The sequence below is a fragment of the Dermacentor variabilis genome, chromosome 3 (genome assembly GCF_050947875.1).
Source record: "Dermacentor variabilis isolate Ectoservices chromosome 3, ASM5094787v1, whole genome shotgun sequence".
Lineage (NCBI taxonomy): Eukaryota > Metazoa > Arthropoda > Arachnida > Ixodida > Ixodidae > Dermacentor > Dermacentor variabilis.
Window position 1 is genome coordinate 33,272,128 of NC_134570.1, and position 15,344 is coordinate 33,287,471.

The 15,344-nt window shown below is 43.7% G+C and overlaps 1 long non-coding RNA gene across 1 annotated transcript; it reads right to left on the reverse strand.

Annotated features, from left to right (window-relative positions):
* Nucleotides 1–1,496: 1,496 nt before the first annotated feature.
* LOC142573928 (uncharacterized) lies at nt 1,497–5,788 on the reverse strand. The gene is made up of 3 exons (XR_012826374.1): nt 5,494–5,788; nt 2,240–2,302; nt 1,497–1,628 (listed from the first exon to the last, which is right to left on the reverse strand). It is a non-coding gene; the product is annotated as an uncharacterized LOC142573928 (long non-coding RNA).
* Between the last annotated feature and the right edge of the window lie 9,556 nt (nt 5,789–15,344).

The window sequence follows — 15,344 nt, forward strand, 5'->3', positions numbered from 1 at the left end:
ATCCTTATATGATCAAGATTTGTTATCGGTAAACATAGCTCGCTGGGCGGCAACGCCAGCAAGCGGCTTCGCCAAGCAGGAAAACGGGAGGCTTTCTTCAGTGTCGTAGCCTTCTCGTCTTGATTAAGAGTAGAAAGAAAAGTAGGAGGCAGAAGTGGGGCTTTGTCCGTGTGCAGAGGTTACAGACTCGAGAGCCGACCGCACGCAGTAGAGCTGATGGAGAATAAGGCATATACAAGGTGTTCCAGTTAAGTTTAGCCATAGTTTAAACACGTGCGAATGCGACGTAGCTGGACAGAACCAAGGTTATGTTGTTTGCCGTCGCTTGGAGATACCCAAATTATTTTTTTAATTTCACCTAATTAGATAATGTCTTAATTAATTAACCTCTCAAACAATAAAATTAGATCAACAGTGTCAGTGAGAAAATTGTAGAGCAATATTAAAAACCTTGTGTTCCTCAATACGTTTACATAAAAGTGTTTCTCCGAGCGTGAAACAAGTCCGTGAACGCACGCAAAGTGCCTCGAGCGGCCAGTCGAGTGGCAAGTTTGCGTGCATTTGCGGGCTCCTTTCACGCTCAGAAAAACACTTTTATTTAGCCCGTATTGAGCAACAGAAAGCTGTAATGGGAGTTTTTCAAGCCGCTCTACAATTTTCTCATTTACACCTTTCATCTAATTACAATATTTGAGGAGGTTATTAATTAATTAATACTGATTATCTAATTAGACGGAATGAAAAAAATAATCTGAGTATTTCCAAGCGACGGCAAACAACACTACCTTGATTTTGTCCAGCTACTTGGCATTCGCATATATTTAAGCTCTGACTAAAGTTAGCTGGGACACTGCGTGTATCTGTCACAAGCTATAGCCCCCTCTCCCTCCCCCTCCCCCCCCCTGCAAGCTGCAACCTTTCCACGGTGCTCCAGTGTAGTCTTATGACCAAGCATATCTAAAAAAAGTCTATGTGGGCATTTTCACGCAAGGGGTTTCTTAGAAATTAAAACTCACAAACCTTTTTTCCCTGGCGCTGCACAAATATTGGATTATTCTGAAGAGTCTGCGACGCGCTCATCAAAGAAATTAATGGGACCTTCCGTACCAAAACAGCACAGCCCGGACCCAGGACCTCGTGTCCTACGAGTCTTCCGCTCTATATATAGTCATCACGGTGCGTTCCCGACGTACGAGGAACACAGCCGTAAGCCCGCAGAAGAGTTTCGGGAAACAATGCAATTGCTTTTTTTCACAAGCTCCTTTCGATGAAATCGTCATCACCATCAGCTATATATCCCTGCGGTCTCCAATTACCCCTGTCCTTCGCCAACCGATTCCAACTAGCGCCTGCGAATTTCCTGATTTCATCCCCCCACCTAGTCTTCTGCCGATCCACCTGCAAATGGCGACTGAGGTTATATGCCGCATGCACTGCTTGCTTGCATGGCTTTGCCCGCATTTTCACACGTTAGCTCAATTGCTTCATGTGACAGTTACATGCGAACACTTTTATTACGAAAGTGGGTCGATCTCGTTGCGTGTCATGTTCTTTTGTTGCCTCTCGCCAGCTGCAACGGAGCGCTTCGGGCGTGCTCTCCGATATTTCCGTGACTTGAGACTTTTCTCCTGCATGGTGTGTTTCAGGAACGCTACATTCTGTCCACTCTTTGAGCGACGACTTCAAAGATGGTCGCGATAAAGAAAAAAAAGGGGGGAAAGGAATATGGAGGGTAAGGATCAGCAACATTCTCACCGCCAACCGACACCGAATATATCATGCAAATGTATATCACGTAATTATTTGCGCAGTAGGGATTCAACAAACTTCAGTCTTTCGTTAAATTGCGAAGCCCTACTTTTCGCTTCAAGAGCATCTTAAATATTAGTGCTTGTGACTATATTCTGACCGATTGAATATGGACGATGTTCATAAGGGCGCTCGTAAGCACTTAACAATCTTATGCAATGTTGTAAAAAAGGGGGACAGCACAATTAAGTGTGCCAACTACTTTGTATTCATAGTGTATGATGTCATTCGCTGTGATCGATCCGGTCGTAATATATCCGCCTTTTCGAATGCAAGGTTTTGCTATACGGCGCCATGTTGAAGCTTATCGCGCACATTAATACAAGTTTACGGCGCGCTTTGATAAAGGTCACAGGCACCACATACATAGCTCCGAAACCGTTCTCACGAGCCCTTACATAAATTCAAACGTGCCCTTATACTTACTAACCATTGCAATTGGCATTCAGTAGGCTGCGCTAGCTGTCCTCAACCAGCAGGCGGCAACTGGACTCTGCACGTGGCACAGGAACACCCAAGACATGTCAGTTGCAGTTAACTAATCCCATACTATATCTGTCTGTATGAAGGATTACAAACTGTAATTCCGAGATTACGGTAACACTAAAACCGTTCCGAATTTATTCATGTATATCATTAGTCCAACAGATCACTGACCAATGTCAGAAATACAAAGCTTGACGTTTAACCCGCCGTGGTTGCTCAGTGGCTATGGTGCTGGGCTGCTGAGCACGAGGTCGCGGGATCGAATCCCGGCCACGGCGGCCGCATTTCGATGGGGGCGAAATGCAAAAACACCCGTGTACTTAGATTTAGGTGCACGTTAAAGAACCCCAGCTGGTCAAAATTTCCGGAGTCCTCCACTACGGCGTGTCTCATAATGAGAAAGTGGTTTTGGCACGTAAAACCCCATAATTTTAAAAAGCTTGACGTTTAAGGGTCTGCGCAGATCCCATCACAACGAGCCGCTCATTACAGGATTCGTTTATATACGCTCGAGCACTCGTCCCAGGATTCGAGAATACACGTTGTCCAGATTGCCTTGCGTCCTGTTGAGCCACCCACGCGATAACAGCTGCGAGAGAGCGACGCCAAAAAACTTCCGGTCACGGGCCTTGTCAATCTACTGCGCCGGAAATAAAGCGTATTTTTAAATTGTTTCACGGTGCGGAGAGCCTATATATTTAAGTTTTCAGATAAAAGACATGCGCATTACCCCTCAGAACTAATACTGAAAGAAATTCGTATAACTTACGCAACCTTGACTTGTAAGATTGTCGTTATGTGCACAGGAAAAGTGTTAAAACTCGGCGGGCGTACATTTTAATGCACTACTGCTATACTATAGATATCGCCACGAATGCCGTTCTCGCTCGCTAAATTTGGTGGGTTACGTCAGTGAGCAAAACCGGAAGAACTCGGTTCATATCTTTACGCAGTGCTTGCTTCCTGCAGCTCTTCTCCAAAGGACTGCTAGTCTGTTTAAGCTCCCAGGTGTTCCATATCAGATGGTTCGATTTTTGCACCCTTTGCCTAATCAGGCGATCAACCGGTTCTTGCTTCTTCTCGCCGAGTGCTCATACCAAGTTTGGTTGACACGCTGTGATGCAATTTTCTGGGGACGTGTACCGGCCTTCACGAGGTTCTTGCGAAAGCACGGAAGGAGGTCTGGTTCCATTTTACCAGGAAGGGGCATCGCTTGGGCGACAAAAGTCTCACGAAGTGTGGGCTCGTCCTGCCGTGATTTTCGATGAGTCAGGTGGAAAGCTCTCCATTAAGTTACGATGCATGCTCCTAAGGTCGCTAGACTCGGCCATGTGTGAAAGTCGATTTACAAGGTTCTGCTTGGCTCAGTGGAACCGAGAGCCGGAACCGGTCGTGGCGCACCCTCGTGTGGTCGCGCTGCCCGCGGATGGCTTTCGTGCTCTCCGTGGTTGTATGCGTTGACCTCTTTTGCGTTAAGGTAGTCCGAGGGTCAGTCAGGCTTGTGTCCTGTAAGACCGACATGGCTGTTTGTGTGTTGAGTGCAGTAACTCAGTTGTGCTGCACCACAACAGCCCCCTTGTCCGCGAAGTATCGTTGGCGCGAACCAAGTCCAGCCAGCCCGGGTAGAGGGGGAGCACCGGGGTCACTGTATCGAATGATGTTGGGTTGATGAGTACATGTAGGCTCTGGGACGCAGCACCTCCGGGTGCCAAGTCCTCTTCTCATCTGACAACGGCGCCGTCCATGGGCCTATGTTTGTAACAGCGACATGGGCTCAAACATAGGCCCTGGACGGCTTTCGGTTTTGCTCACTGACGTAGGGCACTAAATTTAGCGAGCAAGGAAGGCATTATCATATATATACATATATTCCAAATACTCGCAATACGTAAAATAAGCTATATTTGCACTACGAGCAAGCGAATCCTAGTCCCATTTCCTGTTATCCAGGCACTAGGTGTCAAGAGAGAAAGAGAAGTTAGGAAATGAAGGGAACTTAACCAGCCATACGTTCGATTTGGTACCCTGCACTGGGGAAAGGGGGTACAGGAACGAAAAGAAGAGGAGAGAAAGAGCACCACGTAGTGCGCGCGCGTGAAGATGCATGGGCACTGTCAAAAAACGCACAAAGGTAAAGCGCACGGAGTGTTCAGGTAGTTTATGAAGTCGGTGGAGTTACGAGAGGGGGAATGGGCTATTGATGTCGGCAAGAAAGAAACCTAAATACAAAGTTATAATATCGGTTGCACATCAATTTGTATATACGGATGTAAACAAAAGAAGTTGGGATCTGCGAAACAGAGAAAATTCAACCTGCAGAAAAATTTACTCAGTGCATCTGGCCGATATATTCTGCAGCCACACCTCACTGCAATACAATCTAACATTGCACTCTGATCAGATTTTGCGAGATTTACCAAGCGTTTCCAACCTAGGGCCAACAGCGGACACGTTAAATTCTTTATAGCAGAAAGCGCAGCGTTCATGTTGCGCAGGTGTTCTATAGTGTAACTATTATTTTACGCTATATACCTTTACTTAGGAATGTTTGACTGCAAGCGAACATTCGCATATTTTGCGTGCGAAATTGTCGAGTACTAAACAAATAAAATATTTACCGATAAATTATGTTCGATATCTGTACGCGCCCCATTGTATGAAATGCGCAATGCTCATTGTTTCGCCGTGACATAGAGTGTCAACTGTGCAGCGTCACCATCATCCGCGGTCTAATCGATAAAGACGACGAATACGGTGAGAGAGAGAGAGACCAAATTTATTTACAAATCGCTCACTGTCTGAACCATTGGTGATAGCACTACCGGACTGTAACACGCGCGCAGCGAGCGTGTACTTCCAGTCAGGGACGTGAGGGCGAGCACTTGCCCTGAAAGAAGCAATTTGCCCCTATGAAAAAAAAAAAAAAGAACGATAATGGCTACGCCACTGGCTCCAGACCGGCGCGATTACACGTACGCATATTACTCGGTTAACGATATCGTCGGCTTGTTTCTATATCGGGAAGTCCTTCTTAATGGGTAAGTTAATCCCGCTCGATTTGAGACCTATAGCTGACAACAAAACAACACGCAGCATATCGGAGCCGCTCCATGTACCGCTGAATCTTTAAAAAAAGAAAACATTTGTACCCTATACGGCTATTCCCTCCGAACTCAATATTTACGAAAATAAACTCACTTTCTGAAGGGCCATACGTCGGCTTCTTCGGGCCCGCGTTACCAAGCTTGAAGCATGCAAGTATGGCTCCAGAAGCGGCTACAGCCGCTAAGAGAACCAACGTGGGCAGGCAGCACATCATGGCGACTGGTGGGAACCTCTCCGCCAAGTACACGAGGCAGCCTGTAGCTGGTGGCTCAACGCTCCAGTGCTGTTCTGGCACACGAAACGGCAACCGCGTCCACTAACGAGTTCACTGCATACGGCTGTTCCAGAGACATCTGTGGTCGGACCGCCGCAGGTGTTCTTCCCCATCCGCATCTGCACGCGTCAGCGTGATTAGATAACAGCGTAAACGCGGAAACTTACCGTGCCCCTGGACACGCGTGTGGCGGCCGACATGCTTACATACGAACTTTCAGGCTTCTTCTAGCCTGTACAAAGCCAGTCAGTGACATTCGTATATTTACAAGCAAGAAGATATCGACATAAGTTGGCTGACGTGGCTTGAAATTCTACTCTCTGTTTACAGAGAGTGTCGGTCAGATCCGGAGTATTATTAACTCATGCGATGCAGTTGCAACACAGTGTCGTGTAGATGTGCATTACATACATGCTGGGACACGATCTGAAGGTATAAGAAACTGAGGTACGTCGAGGCACGTCGAGATTAAAATTCCTCCTACTCATTCTGTTTTAGGGTGTCCCAGGGAAGTTTTGCAACTTCTCTCGCTGTGTTCGCTTACAATGACGTCCATTTTCATTGTTGTTTAGATCAATGTAGGATGAGATGATCGCCCTGCTGGAGCTCCATTACCTATAGGTTCCATGTTGGCATAGGCGGAAAGTTCTAACTCTTCCGAGGAAAAGGGGGGGGGATCAGCTTTCCGAACCCAATATATACAGGGTGCCCCACTTGAGCCAAACGTTATTATTATGCAAATGCCACTTAGCTGGGCAGAACGAAGATAATGTTGTTTGCCGTCGCTTGGAGATGCTCAGATTATTTTTTTTTCATTCTGCTTAATTAGAACATTAGTCTTAACTTACTAATCAACTTCTCAAATATTATAATTGGATGAAAAGTGTCAATTGGAAAATTGTAGAGCAATCTAAAGAACTCCCGATACAGCTTTCAGCTTCTCGACACGTTCTACATAAATGTTTTTTTCCGAGCGTGAAAGAAGCCCGCGAATACACGCAAAGTTCCTCGAGCGGCCAGTCGCACGGTAATCTTGCGTGTATTTGCGGCCTACTTTCACGCTCGGAAAGACAATCTTATGCAGCACGTATTGAGCAACAGAAAGCTGTATAGGGAGTTTATCAATTTGCCCTGCAATTTTCTCATTGGCACTTTTAATATAATTATAATATTTGAGAAGTTGATTAATTAATTATGGTTAATTATCTAATTAGTCTGATTAAAAATAATCTGAGTATCTCCAAGCGACGGCAAACAACATTACCTTGGTTCTGTCAAGTTCCGTGGTATTTGTATATTTTTAATGTTTGGCTCAAATTACGTGGGACACCCTGTATATAAGGACAATACATACATACATACATACATACATACATACATACATACATACATACATACATACATACATACATACATACATACATACATACATACATACATACATACATACATACATACATACATACATACATACATACATACATACATACATACATACATACATACATACATACATACATACATACATACATACATACATACATACATACATACATACATACATACATACATACATACATACATACATACATACATACATACATACATACATACATACATACATACATACATACATACATACATACATACATACATACATACATACATACATACATACATACATACATACATACATACATACAAACGCGTACTCGCAGGAACGCGACGAAGAGCGCTTTTGTGCGAATCACGGCAAGCGCACGAAGTCTGCGCGGCGAGAAAGATCGAGTTTCCGGCAAACTCTAGCGTTTCCCTATAGAGAGGCGAGAAAAATTACGTTTAACACAAGCATCGCCGTGCCATTCAAGAGACTGCAGCATTAAAAAAAGATTAACACTGACAACCTCTCACTTCAATACAACTGGCATTTTTGCTTACCGGTGTCAGTGTTTTAGCAAGGCGTCTCTGCCGTCTTCCCAAAGGGACTCATAATCTTTAGTAACAGTTGCACCTGAAGAAGCTTCGTGTGACCTAGAAGAATTGTTCACTGAAGTGACGGCCTTACGTGGGTATATACAAGCCCTCGTAGTAGGAGTCTGTTCAATTTCCCAGCCTGAGTCCTCTCGCACCACCGAGAATCTGGCGTCTCTCGGTGGTGTAACCCTCCTTTGTGAAATTGTTTTACATTTCGCTATCACCAACACTGCTTCGCCTTTCCGGAGACACGGCAGCATCTCTCTCTCTCTCTTTCTGAGAGTCCGAGTATAAGCGCTGCTGCACATGGCTGCTGTTGATTCTGATTTCGAGTGAGTATGGCTTGGCCTCATTTCGGTTACTGAGTGTCCCAACGATCATGCACCAAGACTTTAAAAAATAGCAACTGCGTTACTCGAGCAAAACCTAGCGCATATTGTTTCAAGTGCAGTGGAGTAGCCGCCAGTAATTGCCTCGTTACTGAGATTTAATTAGGTCATTATAATTGATTATCTAACTCGAGAAGTACGGTATTCATATTTCGCAGGGTTTATTTATTAGTCGTAAAAGGTTAGTGCGTAATTAGTACGCCAATGAAAATACCGCACTTAGATGTCCCTTGGCTGTGCCTACACATGTCTCTTTGACACTTTGATAATTAGGATAGTACGTCTCGAGTTACCTTAATAATTACAATTGCTTAATTAAATATCCGTAATGAAAAATTACTGGTACCTACTCCACTGTAGCGGAAACAACATGCACTAGGTTTTCTTCGAGTAAAGCAATTGCCCTTTGTTGTAAATCTGGGTGTACGATATTTAATTGGGTAACCCTGTATACATCTATGACCTCTGCGTGCAAGTGGCGGTGTTTCCATTATTAATAAATGTTGCAAATTATTAAAAGAGCCTTTCTTTCTTTTCATTTCTTTTTGACGAGTCATTAGCATTGTGTACTGGAAAGGGAAGCAATACTGAGAGACATATCATTCCAGTGCATTCGACATGCTGTTAATAAAGGACTCTACCGAAGGGGTCACTGAAGTCTGCATGTCTTTTTCAGGGTCAAAAAAGCACGCAAAGCAATTTGAAGCAAGGTGAACATACATCAACATATTATTTCTCTAGGCGTAGGCTATCCGTACCTCTAGAAATAATTGTTAATTGGCTGCCTCCTTCTCTTTTAATAATATAGTACACTATGTCCTATGTGTACGTTTAAGTATATTGTGTATGTACACGGTGTTTACAGCGGAAATTTAAAGCAATGTTGAAGTGAGTAAATATGGATGAGGCAGCCGCCGCTAGTGCTTCTAATGCACTTGTTCTCCTATTGTCAGGATTTGCACAAATAAAGCGGAAGTACAAATTAGAAGCCGTGCACATCCGCACCAACAATGCAGTAAGCTATTAGCCACAATAAAATTCTAAGTGATAAGGTCGAGGCAAGTCAAAAGAAACCTCAAGTGAGGTCGGTGACAAAACTGTGGTAATGACATTTTAGGTGTGTGTGTGTGTGTGCGCGTGTGCGTGCGTGCGTGCGTGCGTGCGTGTGTGTGTGTGTGTGTGTGTGTGTGCGCGTGTGTGTGCGCGTGTGCGTGCGTGCGTGCGTGTGTGTGTGTGTGTGTGTGTGTGCGCGTGTGCGCGTGTGCGTGCGTGCGTGCGTGTGTGTGTGTGTGTGTGTGTGTGCGCGTGTGCGTGTGTGTGTGTGTGTGTGTGTGTGTGTGTGTGTGTGTCTTCACTTTCTGTATTATTCTCTATATTTCAAGTTCAACCACAGCTAATTCAGTAAGTACAAGTCTTCGCCTACGAAGACGGCAGTTAGTAGCCCACCTGCAGCCAGTTGTTTTTTCATCGAGTGAGATGCTTTATTTACTGCGTTTCGGCCGGAGTCCGGTCTTCGTCAAAGAATACATGAAAAGGTAAAGCGTTGTGCATGGCACAGGAGGCTCATCACGTGTGCTCATCCACTGCCAAGGAAGGGAAGGAAGCGGTAATAGACAGAAAGACAGGGAGGTTAACCACTACTGCTAAAACGCATTTTTGCTTAAGGAGCGTGCAGTCATGATCGTGCAACTGCACATGTAAAAAAAAAAAAAAAATATGCGACGGAATGGTTGTAACAGGTTCGTAGAGCAACGCTATATATACAACAAAAACAGGGTTTACAGGAAATATGACACGTAGCTAAAAAAATAAAAATAAAAGAGAAAACATGCACGACGAGGTGGTTGTAAGAAGTTCGTAACGCAACACTATATACAACAAAAGCAGGGTTTACAGAAAGGATGACACGTGGTCAGAAAAAAAGAAAAAGAAAGGAAGAAACAACCATGACAGCAGACAGAATATTGCTGTAAGGTGACTGCACCGGTCATGAATAATCTGTAAACATGTCAAACGTGGTAAAAAATGCACCACGGGATGGGATGGTTGTAACAGCAGGTTGGTACAGCAACAAATGTAACAAAGGCAGGGTTTACAAAAGACCTTAGCCGACGGAAACCGTTCCATGTGTTTCCGTCGATGCGGGTCCTCGCTGCAGACGGACTTCACCCGAGTAGCGAAGGCGCTGCGCTGATGACGAGCCACATTAAACAGCTGTGCTTATGGAAAGCAGCTGACGGGGCGTCTACCTCATGGCTCGATCCACGTGTCCAGCTGTCATGCAGGGCAAGCGCCCTCCGAATTCCGGGCTTCTGCACCGGAACTATACCTACGCCCGACTCCACCATCCTATACAATGGCCTCCACAAGAGCACTCTGCCAGCCTCATCCTTACTTCCAAGCCCAAGAAACGGCAACGCTCCACACGAAATAGGTCGGGCAGTGTCCCTCCGTTTCATCAGTATTCACTAAGAAACGGCAGCGCCAAGCCAAAACCACTACTTGTAACTGACTAACTACTTCAACCGAGAGTAGTGCCAAAAACGGTGTTTTCCTCCAAATTAGAAAAAATTATTCAAAAGCACGTCGGACATGAACTTCACACGTCCACTTTCGACTACCATGACTGTAACTAAGGGACTCTTTGTTTTCCTTAAACCAGCTACCCCTCAAATATCAAGCCGTAATATTGCAAAATGGAATGACACATCGAAACGGGCATCATTCGATCTCATGTGCATTGTTATCGATCACTATAAATCACAGTGGCGTAGCTAGGTCGTCTAACGCCCAGGGCCCATAGGTCTTCTGTCACCCGCCGCTTCCCCCTCCCCTCCCCCCCTCTCCGGGTCTAGTCAGGAAGTCGAGGATATCGAAAATTTCCGGGGAAGGAAGGTGATGTTTCAGCACCAGCACAGCCGCCTTGGATACCACGCATGTCCCCTAGGGCTCCCCTTTCGCTTTCGTTCCCAGAGATCGCGAATGCAGCACTCAAACACGCTGTTTTATTTTCTGCACCAAATAACACAGGTCGCTGCACTGATAACTTGTGATAAGCGCACTTGCACCTCTGCTGTCAGACCGTAAGGCTGGGCAGCCAATACAGATGCAACATCGTGGAAAATATGGTTCACAACTAACACAAATATTGTAATAAAGTTTTAATTGGCGATTTTAGAGGCAATATTGCATTCGCGAAATTGACGCCTGAGAGCCATGTGTTGCCCGGCAACAGCTTCACAAAAATCGTCGTAGGTACTACGGCGTAGGTACTACGGCGTAGGTACTACGGCGTACTATGGCTGCGGGCAACCTTGAACCCAAACAAAAATTAAATAGCGTGTCACTGACGTCGATCCCCCAACCCTATTAGAAAACGCCATCTGCTTCCCCGATGCGCCGGCGCCAATGCTATGACAATTACGAGTTCTCTTCATCCTGATCCATAAATCTTTCTTTTTTATTTGCTGCTATTGGCAAACGTGATTATCCCAGCTGCGGTACCGCCACAACATTGGGGACGGAATAGAGCACGCTTCGCGTCGATTACTGGCGCCACCACGCAAAAAAAAAGAGAAAGAAAATAGAGAGAGAAGATCGCGATGGAAGCCCGTGCAAGCGGAAGCTTGCGCTACTCTGGGTATATACGCACTAGTTCGCAATAGTTAGTACTTAGGAATCGACGTCACTGGTGCACTATTACATCCCTTAACGTATGTCATTTACTCTGGCCGTGCTCGCAAGCTCACATAAACTCCGAACCGGACAAGCGCAAGTTTCAAAATGCAATCCGGAGCGAAGAACTCGCTCCCCAACTCTGGGCCGTCCAGCAGGTCCACGACGCCGCCAGGAAACTCAACCTCCCGGCTCCGTCGTGGGAGACGCCCACTCCACGAAAGCCCAAAGCTCTTGTGGCCTGCAGGACCTTGAATAAAGTTGATTTCCTTCCTTCCTTCCTATTTCTTTTGGTACTGCCATACTGGGCCGCCCGCAGTGTCAAAGTACTGCAGGCTCTAGCATCCAAGACAATTTTGTTTAGGAAAGAAGTTTCTGTTCAGATTCAGATTCAGATTCAGATTTATTCGTTCCAAAAAAAGAAGTAATTACATGAGAAATATACAGACGAGGGTCCCAAAGTGAAAGAACTGTAGCGGGACCCTCGGTTAATAATAACAACATTGATGGTGATATAAATAGTCAGCAAATTAGCGTATTATAAACAACATATACAGATCAAATACATCATTAGACATGTCATTTACAATCAAACACGAAAAAGCACGTTATAACAGAAAATCGGAAAGAAGCATGGATGAAATACAACAAATGACATGGGAGATAAATGTCAGAGGTACACCGCTAGATCGTAGTTAAGTTATCGCAGTAAATGATGCTTAAGGTGATTTTTAAAAATTGCAAGAGAAGTACAGGATTTTATGGTTGATGGTAATTCATTCCAAAGAGAAATTGCAGCGAAGGAAGATGTTTTTTTGCCGTAATTGGTATGAACCATGGGTAACAAGAAATTGTTGTTAGCTGCAAATCTGGTCATATTTTTATTCTGCAAAAGGTCAGTTGCAATGAACGGATACATAAGGTTATTATGAAGCAACTTGTGGAGTAAGACGAGTATGTTAAACTGGAACAAATTATTAATAGGCAAAATATTATACGCGCGAAGTAACAAAGAGGCATTGGATTGCATGGAGCTAGAAGTGATAATGCGTATTGACTGAGTTTGGATATGTTGAATTGATGATAAGTGACAAGCGTACGTGTTGCCCCATGAAACAATGCCGTAATTAATGTGACTATGAATGAACGCATAATACAACGCTAGCAGAGCCTCGCGAGAAAAAAAAGGGCGAGCTTTAATTAATGCACGTATACCAAACGCAGTCTTGTGCTTGAGATGTTGGAAGTGAGAGCGAAATGTAAGGTTAGGGTCAAGATGTATGCCAAGAAAAGTGACATCGGTGCTAACGGGAATTGAATGACTTCCAAGCTTTACTTCAGGAATAGAAGTTAAGGCCCTTTGAGCACTTTTGAATAACATAAATTTAGTTTTTAAAGGATTAAGAACTAAGTAATTGTTGCTACACCATTTTATAATGTTACTTAATGCAATATTTAACTTAGAAGTAAGAGTAGTAACAGATTTGTCAGATGAAGCTATGGTTGTGTCATCTGCGTATAAAATGCAATGAACGCAGTTGGAGGAGTTAAGAGAATCCGGAAGGTCATTAACATATAAAAGGAAAAGCAAAGGGCCCAGAACTGATCCCTGTGGTACACCTTGGTTAATACATTTTGTTACCGAGAAAGTATTTGCTGCATGTACTGTGTATGGCCGGTCACGTAAATAATTTTTTAAGAATGTTAGCGCAGGACCGGTTATACCATAAGAGTCAAGTTTATTAAACAGGGCTTGATGGTTAACCGTGTCATAAGCTTTACTGAAGTCTAAAAATACAGATCCGACTAAGTTTCCCGAGTCAATACATTTTTTTATGTAGTCAGTTAGAGATAGAACAGCTAGATTCGTGGAACTTCCTGGGCGGAAACCAAATTGATTGTTCTTTAGCAATTTAAACTTTGTTAAGTAGTTATTAAGACGTTTAACAAATAATTTCTCAATGAGTTTACTAAGGCAGGAAAGAATTGCAATTGGTCGGTAATTATTAACTGTATGTTTGTCGCCTTTTTTAAAAACAGGAATAATCTTGGCATTTTTTAAAAATGAAGGGAATGCACCTTCTTTGAACATAAGGTTGATAATATTACAGAGCGTGTCACAAACTAAATGCGCAACCAGTTTTAAATGCCTGACACAAATATTGTCGAAGCCAGGCCCTGTATTTTTAAGGTTAGCAATCGTGGAGCACACTTCATTTGGTGTAGCTGGTAACAAAAAGAATGATTGTGTCGTACGGCTCAAAGTATTATGAAACTGCGCATGTATGTTGTTATTAGTGTAAACAGAAGAAAAGTAGTCCGAAAACGCGTTAGCAATTTCGTTGGGCTCAGAAAGAGTGAGACCATTGTAATTTATTTTGGTTATAGAGGCATCAACAGACGATTTGTTTAGAAAAGAGTTCAATAACTGCCATTGCTTTTTGGGGTTGTCCTTATTCTGATCAAATTTATTTTCATAGTACTTTTTTTTTGCCTGTTTAAGTAAAACATTCAGTAATTTGCAGTACCTACTATAGCGTCTAGCTAGTCTAGTATTAAAGGGCTGACGTTTAGTTTTCTTGTACATGTTTTCCTTCTTTCTTAAACTTTCCAGAAGACCGTCCGTCATCCATGGGTTGCACGGATATTTATACTTTTTCCCACATTTAACAGTGCGTGTGTTAGTTGAAACAGCCAATAAAAATGAACTGCAGAATTTGTTTAGTGCTTCTTCGGGATCAGACATAGAATTAATTGGCGACCAATCAGTTTTACTGATGGCTTCAATAAAGGTATCTGCACTAAATACGGAAGAAACGTAGCTATTATCGTTCTCATGTATTTCATTGTTAAATGTAAGAAAAACAGGAAAATGATCGGTTATGTCAGTATTAATAACCCCGGAGAAAGGCGGTGGTGATATGTTAGATAACACGTGATCAATAAGCGTACTGCTCCCACGAGAGGCTACCCTAGTTGGGCAGTCAATGAGCGATTCAAAACCGAATCCAGCAAAACAATCTGTGTAAGTTGTGTACGAGGTAGCTTCAGTGTCAAGCAAGTTAATATTAATATCACCTACAATCACCACATCCTTATTTTCAAAAGCTAACTTCGACAATACTGTATCAAGAGAAAGCAAGAAATCGTTAAGCGAAGATGACGGTGAGCGATAAATGCAACCAAGGATCAAGTTCTTATTGTTATTAAAGAATGACCGATCGACTTCTATCCACACAGACTCACAATGATTCACGTTAACAGCCAGATCAAATCTGCGAGCGTAGGTGACAGCTTGTGAAACAAAAATGGCGGCGCCACCATGACTGTTAGATTGACGATGACAATACTCCGGTTGATAAGATTGAAAACCGCTCATGTTGTTGTCGGAATCAGAAAGCCAAGTCTCCGATATGCAGATAAAAGTGAAGACATGGTGAAGTGAGGCAATGAAGTTATTAATTCCATCTATGTTCTTTCGAAGGCTACGAGCATTGAAGTGAATGAGTGATCGTTTTTTTGCGGTAAGACAAGATTTTACGTCAACAGGGTAGAGCAAGGCCATGGAAAAAAAGGGGAAAAATATTTGCAGTGAATTACGTGAAGATTCGAAGGTCGAACTCAGTGAAAAT